This window comes from Montipora capricornis, chromosome 8 (assembly GCF_036669925.1).
Source record: "Montipora capricornis isolate CH-2021 chromosome 8, ASM3666992v2, whole genome shotgun sequence".
Lineage (NCBI taxonomy): Eukaryota > Metazoa > Cnidaria > Anthozoa > Scleractinia > Acroporidae > Montipora > Montipora capricornis.
In genome coordinates, this window is record NC_090890.1 from 30,960,298 (window position 1) to 30,969,257 (window position 8,960).

Genomic DNA, 8,960 nt, shown 5'->3' on the forward strand with positions numbered 1-8,960 from the left:
AAGCTGGCCTGTTTTGTCACCTACTCATTAGCGCTTGTTTGTAAATTTCGTGTAATTAAGCAATCTGTTTATTTCGTCATTGTCACTTCTTCACATATATAAGATCTTGAAACCGACTCAGTTCCTGCCAAGTATTTTTTAGTTTTTAGCTTATTGTGAACACTGAGGAAGCCCGAAGGGCGAAACGTTTGTTCTTTACATTAAACATGGACCTGTGAGTAGTTTGCTTTTGACTCCATTTTTCATTCAACCTATATATATATATATATATATATATATATATATAGGGGGAATGAAAAAATGAAAAAATGAGTCGCTGGCGAACTTCTCACAGGTCTGGTATATTATAATCTCGTGTAAACGTTTCGCCCTTCGGGCTTCTTCAGTACACGCTAAAAACTAAAACTAAAAATACCTGGTACAACTGAACTTGCGCTATTTATACAAAACCATGAACCAAAGGTGTAAAATGTTTAAAATAACAAAAAAATTATAAAAAATCACAATAATATGTCATGTAATATGTGCGGTTGAAATGAATTAAGTGGTCAATACGTGAGATTAGAAATCGTTAGGTCTATTCCGAAAAAGGCGTTAATCACCAGACATCGAAACTAATAATTTAAAATAAACAACAGGACTTTGTAAATCATACAATCAGGTGGCCATATGATGAGCGCAAAGCAAGATCCCAAGAGAAATCCTCTGGAACCACGCCAGTACTAAAAACAACAGAACCCCGCCCAGGGGCCCTAAAAAGTAATAGAATCCCTGAACAGGGCCTGTGAGAATGCCGATCTGCACAGCGTAACTGGAAAAAAAAGCCCAACTGGTCGCACAATTACTCCAGTGAATGATTAATTAAACCTTATTCTATTTTTGGAATTAAACTCGGATCTTTTGTTCAAGCCGTAAGGTTGGAGGGTGCATAACTGTGCGCACCAAAAGGCCTCTCTTGTGAGTAAAACCTTGTCCATATCATCAGTAGTGTCATTAACAATTTTTTCAATAACAATGAACTCAAAGTCAGACATGTGATGTTCTTTTCTATTGAAATGGACGGCCAATTCACACGTGGCCTTGTTGGTCAACATATCCGATTTGTGATTACGAAATCTGACCTTGAATTCATTCGATGTTGAACCTACGTATTGAATCTTGCATGTTTTACAGGTGACTAAATAGATGACATTCTTCGAAACGAGAAGAGTACCTTTGGGGAATGGCCCATCCTTATTTAGATCTTCGATTTTTTGCAATAAATGAGTTGTATCTTTGACAAAAGAGGGCAACTTTTGAGCCAATGGTTTGAGATAGTGTTCTGTAAAAGCTGAAAGATTTTCAATAGCTGTCCCGCAACAAGAGGTAATTAACCGTAAGGGATTCCCTTCTTTATGTGTCTTAATTGTGCCGAAGGCTTTGCCCGGTCTAGGTTTGTTGTTAACAACCCAGTTAGCGATGTCCTTATCGATTTGTGCCTCGAGTAGCCACTTATTACTCCAATTACTGATGCTGTGAACGGAGTTGATGCTAGGATCCGAATCTAATGTTTCATAATGGAGTGGGTTTTCTAGCTGGCCAAGCATTTTATCAGAATATTCTGTTTGGTCAAGGATCACAAATTTAGATCCTTTATCCTGAATTTTGATGACTTGTTGATCTAATGTTTTAAGTTTTGAAAGGGCCCTTCTCTCGTCTGCCGTGAGATTGTCAGGAACAATGGAAAAATTGCTAGGATTAAATAAACTCGTGGCTTTGTCGAGATGGCAAGAAATCGCAAACAATAAGTGTTTGGGGGTAGACTTTCATATTCTGGACTAAAATGGCGGAGGACAAAAGAATTATTGTTATTCCGATTAGGCCTTGCTAATTAGCTATTATTATGTTCACGTTGTTCTTTTGTTTTATGGACATTAATTATTTCGGATCCGGTATATGAAAGACCAGAACAAAGTGAATTGCGAAGACAATATTCCCAACAAACATTATCCAATTATAAATTCGTTAGACACCTTTCAAAATAGAGAAAAGTACGACTTCTGGTGGACGAACAAAAGAAGCTAATGAGAGATCTTTTGTTTTCGTCCACCAACGTGGCGGCGATGACGTCATGTGAAAACCTCCTACAACTTAACTTTCTCCAAAAGTAATTTACGTTCTACTTTTTTTTTTTTTTAATTTGGCTTTTGAGTTGAGATATGTGGCGAAACTGCTCCGTTCTTCAAGGTAATTCGGAAAAGAGCTGACTATTAATCACCATCTTCATAACCCGAGCAGTTATTTCAGTTAGGAAAAAATAACACTGAGTTGTTAAGTTGTTAAGATACTGCCTTTCTCACATACCTTATTCTTTTCAATTATTAAAAAAAACGAGAAGAAAAGATATGGTGGATGCTAGAAAGAGGTAAACTGGCGAAATTCAAGCAAAGCCTTCAAAAGGTTTGATAGCAGCTATTGTTCTTTCCTTTTGTAAAAATGGCCCCCTATTGTTTTTTTCTGTCAACACCTTTCTGATGAGAAAACAAAAGGCATATATATATCATATATACTTTGAAATTGCAACGTTTTTGAAAACGGGTGTATAATATATATATATATATATATATATATATATATATATATATAATTTTTTTTAATATATATTTTAATATATATAACCGAAAAAGTGGAAAGAAATCCTCATCTACTATAAAGTGCTCAACAGCAGAGCTAGAGCTATGAATAATTATACTCCAAGAGCTAGGTTATTTGAACATTTACTGCAACTCTGAGTTTCATGCTTCTTGCGAAGCAATCATCAGGCAACTGCCAGAAATAACGGTTACAATCACAGAAATTTGATTGTATTTCAAATTTCTGTGATTGTAACCGTTATTTCTGGCAGTTGCCTGATGATTGCTTCGCAAGAAGCATGAAACTCAGAGTTGCAGTAAATGTTCAAATAACCTAGCTCTTGGAGTATAATTATATATATATATATATATATATATATATATATATATATATATATATATATAGATACGTAGACTTGAACTAGGTCAAAAACATTTATTTGCTACTCCGAGTTTCATGCTTCTCACGAAGCAATCATCAGGCAACTGCCAAAAAGAAGGAATACGTGGTGTTTTACAGTGATTTTGAAAATAACGGTAGCAATTCACTATAGGCTGGGGTGCATAGCAACGAGGAAACACTTTCCAACTTTTGTTTTGACGTTTTGGCTGTACGGAGGATTGAACCAGGTTATGTTTCTAGGCCTATTCTTGCGGTGTTTGGTTTCTGGTGTTGTTTTTCTGTAGGTTAGATTATATATGTAGCCGGGGGGTGATTGGATTTCTTGTGAACGTACCAATCACCCCATCATCATCCAATCACCCCCCATCCATCCTAAAGAACATACCGGAATCCATAAACAAGCGCCTCTCAGAAATTTCTTCCGACAAAGAATCATTTGATAAAGCGAAAGAAACCTAAATGCTTCTCGCTGCAACCTGTGTTTATCTGAAAAACTTTGCATCTTGAGCGCAAAAAACGCCTTTCTCTTGAACAAGAAATCTGAGCTGGTAACGAAATGCCGCCATGAAAACAAGTTTTTCACGACAACCAATCACCGGAAGCATCGCTGCAACCGTTCCTAAATTTGAACACTTATATATGACACCTTCTCGTAAACAACGATCAGTCTGATGATCGCCTTGAGCGTGAAACTCGAGTAACTAGTAATACTTTCCTTCTTACATTTGTATATATATAAAAAGCAGTGTACGGTTGGTTGACCTAACGATGAACTCCCAGTAAGAGGATCCACAGGATACAATGTCTGTCTGAATTTGTAGTTAAGTGTACGTAAGGAAAAGCGACGAAGAGACAAACTCTTGACTGTTCTGGGCGAAGTTTACTACGACGTTTCGGCCGTTCGGCCTTCTTCAGGTTAAAAATTAAAAACTAAAAAACTATTTACAATGAGTGCAAATCACAACAACAGCAGCTTATATATACAGAGCAGAAATATTGAAATTAAGGAAACGAAACAAAACAAAGGTCAAAGCTACAAGGTGACATGGATTTGACAATCAAAGACAAATAAAGAACTATAACAAAGGTCTAAACTCCAAGGTGACATAGATTTAACAATCAAAAACAAATAAAGAACTATAGGTGACATATCGATAAAAAATGCAACATATTGGGAAAATGTCAACTCACAACTACTCAATTGTAGTAATTAATTCGGTGTTTCGATCTAGATTCCCGCCTTTTATTAAGACCATGAGGATTAAGGGTAAATAATTGCGCAGTCCAATAGGCCTCCCTAGTGAGTAACAATTGTTCAAGATGCAAAGAATTTTCAAAAGACCTAATTTGTTCGATAATGATGAAGTTGATTTGTGAAATTTCATGTTCAGAGTTATTATAGTGGATAGCCAATTCACAAGTTCTTTTGTTCTTCAGCATGTTAGACTTGTGGTTACGGAATCTTACTTTAAATTCAGTCGAGGTGGAGCCCACATATTGCAGGTTGCATTTGGCACAAGTGGCCAAATAAATAACATTTTGCGATGAACAAGAAAGTTTTTGTTGAATGGAATAATGACGACCAGTAGCTGAACTTTGAAATTTTGAAGCTTGAATTAAATAATTGTTACAAAGATCGCATTTCTTATTGCATTTTGAACAACCCTATTTTCTTCTCTTGGATTTCTACAAGAGGTTACCTGAAATTTGGATGGCGCTAACAACTCCTTAAGATTTTTAGTTCTACGATAAGCGGGAAAAATTGACATGGACGGAAAAATATCTTTGACTTCTGGTGAAGATTGCAATAGATGAAAGTGATTTTTAATGACTTTTTGGATATCTGGCAAAATTGGATTGTAGTCAAGCACCAGTGGAAAAACTTTCTTATCTGGTTTGACCTTTTTGCTCAAAAGTTCAGATCTAGATATACTGAGAGCTTTGTCGAACTGTTTATCGACAAGCTCCGCCGGATAATTTTGAGATTTCAAATATCCTTTGTATTCCTTACACCTATTTTGAAGAAAGTCGTTGGTAGAACAATTGCGTTTGATTCTTAAAGCTACCCCAAAGGGGACTGCTCTTTTGCAATGTGAGGGATGTGAACTCGAAAAAGGTAGATAGAGGTGGCTATCGGTGGGTTTAGCATAAACATCAGTGCTAATAAACCCGTTACAAAAATGCAACGTGAGATCAAGGACATTCAAATGACTTTCGGAGTAAACCAATTCGAATTTAATAGTAGGGTACAAATCATTGATATAATCAGTGAATTCCAATAATTTAGGTAAACCCTGAGTCCAGCGGTCAAAAATATCGTCCCTGTATCTCCACCAAAGCATAGGTCTCAAGCTACCCTCAAATTTGGCTTTCTCGTCGATGATGCCCATCGCTAGATCTGCATAACTGCACGCGTTTTTCGGTCCCATGGCCGTACCGTGTTTTTGAACAAAGCTCTGACCAGCAAACTGGCAATTATTTACCCTGAGACAAATTTCAACGGCTTCAACTAAGCAATCAGTGGAAGGAATGTTATCAGATCTAGAATTAAGTGCCTTTCTAACTGCTGAAATACCTAGATTGTTGTCAATGTTTGGAAACATTGACACTACATCTTAAGACACAAGGAGGGACCCCTCAGGGAATGGGCCTTTTGCATTCAAATCTTCTAATTTGTTGATAAAATCCGTGGAATCCTTCACAAAGGATGGAAGACTCTGTGAAAGAGGTTTGAGGTAGAATTCTGTGAAAGCAGAAAGCCGTTCAATTGCTGTACCGCAACAGGATGTAATAAGCCGAAGTGGGTTGTCACGTTTGTGTGTTTTGACATTCCCAAATGCCACTCCCGGTTTTGGTTCCAGATTTACAACCCACGTAGCAATCTCCTGGCTAATCTGCCCCTCAGAAAACCACTTTCGACTCCATTCCTTAACCACTTCAAAATGGTCAAGTGTTGGGTCGGAATCTATGCTGTCATAATGCAAATCATTATTAAGCTGCCCTAGTATCTTATCTTATTTTGTGTATTCAAAAACACGGTACGGCCATGGGACCGAAAAACGCGTGCAGTTATGCAGATCTAGCGATGGGCATCATCGACGAGAAAGCCAAATTTGAGGGTAGCTTGAGACCTATGCTTTGGTGGAGATACAGGGACGATATTTTTGACCTCTGGACTCAGGGTTTACCTAAATTATTGGAATTCACTGATTATATCAATGATTTGTACCCTACTATTAAATTCGAATTGGTTTACTCCGAAAGTCATTTGAATGTCCTTGATCTCACGTTGCATTTTTGTAACGGGTTTATTAGCACTGATGTTTATGCTAAACCCACCGATAGCCACCTCTATCTACCTTTTTCGAGTTCACATCCCTCACATTGCAAAAGAGCAGTCCCCTTTGGGGTAGCTTTAAGAATCAAACGCAATTGTTCTACCAACGACTTTCTTCAAAATAGGTGTAAGGAATACAAAGGATATTTGAAATCTCAAAATTATCCGGCGGAGCTTGTCGATAAACAGTTCGACAAAGCTCTCAGTATATCTAGATCTGAACTTTTGAGCAAAAAGGTCAAACCAGATAAGAAAGTTTTTCCACTGGTGCTTGACTACAATCCAATTTTGCCAGATATCCAAAAAGTCATTAAAAATCACTTTCATCTATTGCAATCTTCACCAGAAGTCAAAGAAATTTTTCCGTCCAAGTCAATTTTTCCCGCTTATCGTAGAACTAAAAATCTTAAGGAGTTGTTAGCGCCATCCAAATTTTAGGTAACCTCTTGTAGAAATCCAAGGGAAGAAAATGGGGGTTGTTCAAAATGCAATAAGAAATGCGATCTTTGTAACAATTATTTAATTCAAGCTTCAAAAATTCAAAGTTCAGCTACTGGTCGTCGTTATTCCATTCAACAAAAACTTTCTTGTTCATCGCAAAATGTTATTTATTTGGCCACTTGTGCCAAATGCAACCTGCAATATGTGGGCTCCACCTCGACTGAATTTAAAGTAAGATTCCGTAACCACAAGTCGAACATGCTGAAGAACAAAAGAACTTGTGAATTGGCTATCCACTATAATAACTCTGAACATGAAATTTCACAAATCAACTTCATCATTATCGAACAAATTAGGTCTTTTGAAAATTCTTTGCATCTTGAACAATTGTTACTCACTAGGGAGGCCTATTGGACTGCGCAATTATTTACCCTTAATCCTCATGGTCTTAATAAAAGGCGGGAATCTAGATCGAAACACCGTATTAATTACTACAATTGAGTAGTTGTGAGTTGACATTTTCCCAATACGATGCATTTTTTATCGATATGTCACCTATAGTTCTTTATTTGTTTTTGATTGTTAAATCTATGTCACCTTGGAGTTTAGACCTTTGTTATAGTTCTTTATTTGTCTTTGATTGTCAAATCCATGTCACCTTGTAGCTTTGACCTTTGTTTTGTTTCGTTTCCTTAATTTCAATATTTCTGCTCTGTATATATAAGCTGCTGTTGTTGTGATTTGCACTCATTGTAAATAGTTTTTTAGTTTTTAATTTTTAACCTGAAGAAGGCCGAACGGCCGAACGGCCGAAACGTCGAAGTACCCTTCGCCCAGAACAGTCAAGAGTTTGTCTCTTCGTCACTTTTCCTTACGTACACTTAACTATCTATATATATATATATATATATATATATATATATATAAACCCCTGAAGAGTGAAGCGATTCACGAAACAGGCTTGTCGAGAAATGTAGTTGCGTCCTTTTTTCCTCTTGAAATATTTATTCCGCTCTGCTTCAACGTATTGAGCACTGTTCCACGAGAAAATCGACTTACAGACTCCCTATATATATATATTATATATATATATAGAAACGTGAAAACCTTATCTTTGAGTCGAAGAGTGCTCTACAATCTTGGAGCTTTATAATTACTTGCGTAGGAAAGGAAAAATTAAAACATTAAAACACTACAGATCTGTTTCGAAAGGGCCTGATGGTCCTCTCTCGTCAGGTGCATAAAACACTGCCTGGCTAACTTTCCTTTTAACCAGGCAGTGTTTTATGCACCTGACGAGAGAGGACCATCAGGTCCTTTCGAAACAGATCTGTAGTGTTTTAATGTTTTAATTTTTCCTTTCCTACGCAAGTATTTATATATATATATATATATATATATATATATATATATATATATAAACGAATAGACTAAGATGAAGTTGCTTCGCTTATCTTTGGAGTGCTCAATGCAAGAATTTTGCAGAGCAAAATACATACTTTCCTTCTTACATTTATATATATCTATATATATAATATAACTTCAGGTGAGTTCCACACTGATAAATCCAGAATAGTGCTCAACAATAATGGAGCGGTAATAACAATGTTTTTCTACTCAATATAGTTTCATATGGACTTTAATACAGGTCTGTTTCGTAGACCAACAAGGAGTTGGGCCACTCATCAGTTAAATTCCATGTACACTGTAGCATCGCTGGGGTTTATATACATCAGTAGCGTGATCGTTACAAGATTCAAACTTGAAAAACAATAGTAAAAAAGCATTTGTAAATTTATGATTGGTTGTTGAGGATGCGATTGCAGGCTTCGAATATGGCTTGTACTTCTCAGTGGTTAAGTCTAATGTTACGTCAAGGAAATTTACGACCTTTTTGTTGGCCTTTCCTTGACGTAACATTAGACTTAACCACTGAGAAGTACAAGCCATATTCGAAGCTTGCAACCACTCTGCTCTATGTCCACAGCAAATCTAACCATCTCCCTTGCATAATAAAGAACATCCCTGAGGCAATTAACAAAAGATTAGCTGAAATCTCATCAGACGAGGAAGCCTTCAAAGAGGCAGCACCGCCCTACCAAGAAGCGTTGCAGAAAAGCGGTTATTCATACACCCTCAAATTCACCCCACCACAGCAGTCACCAGA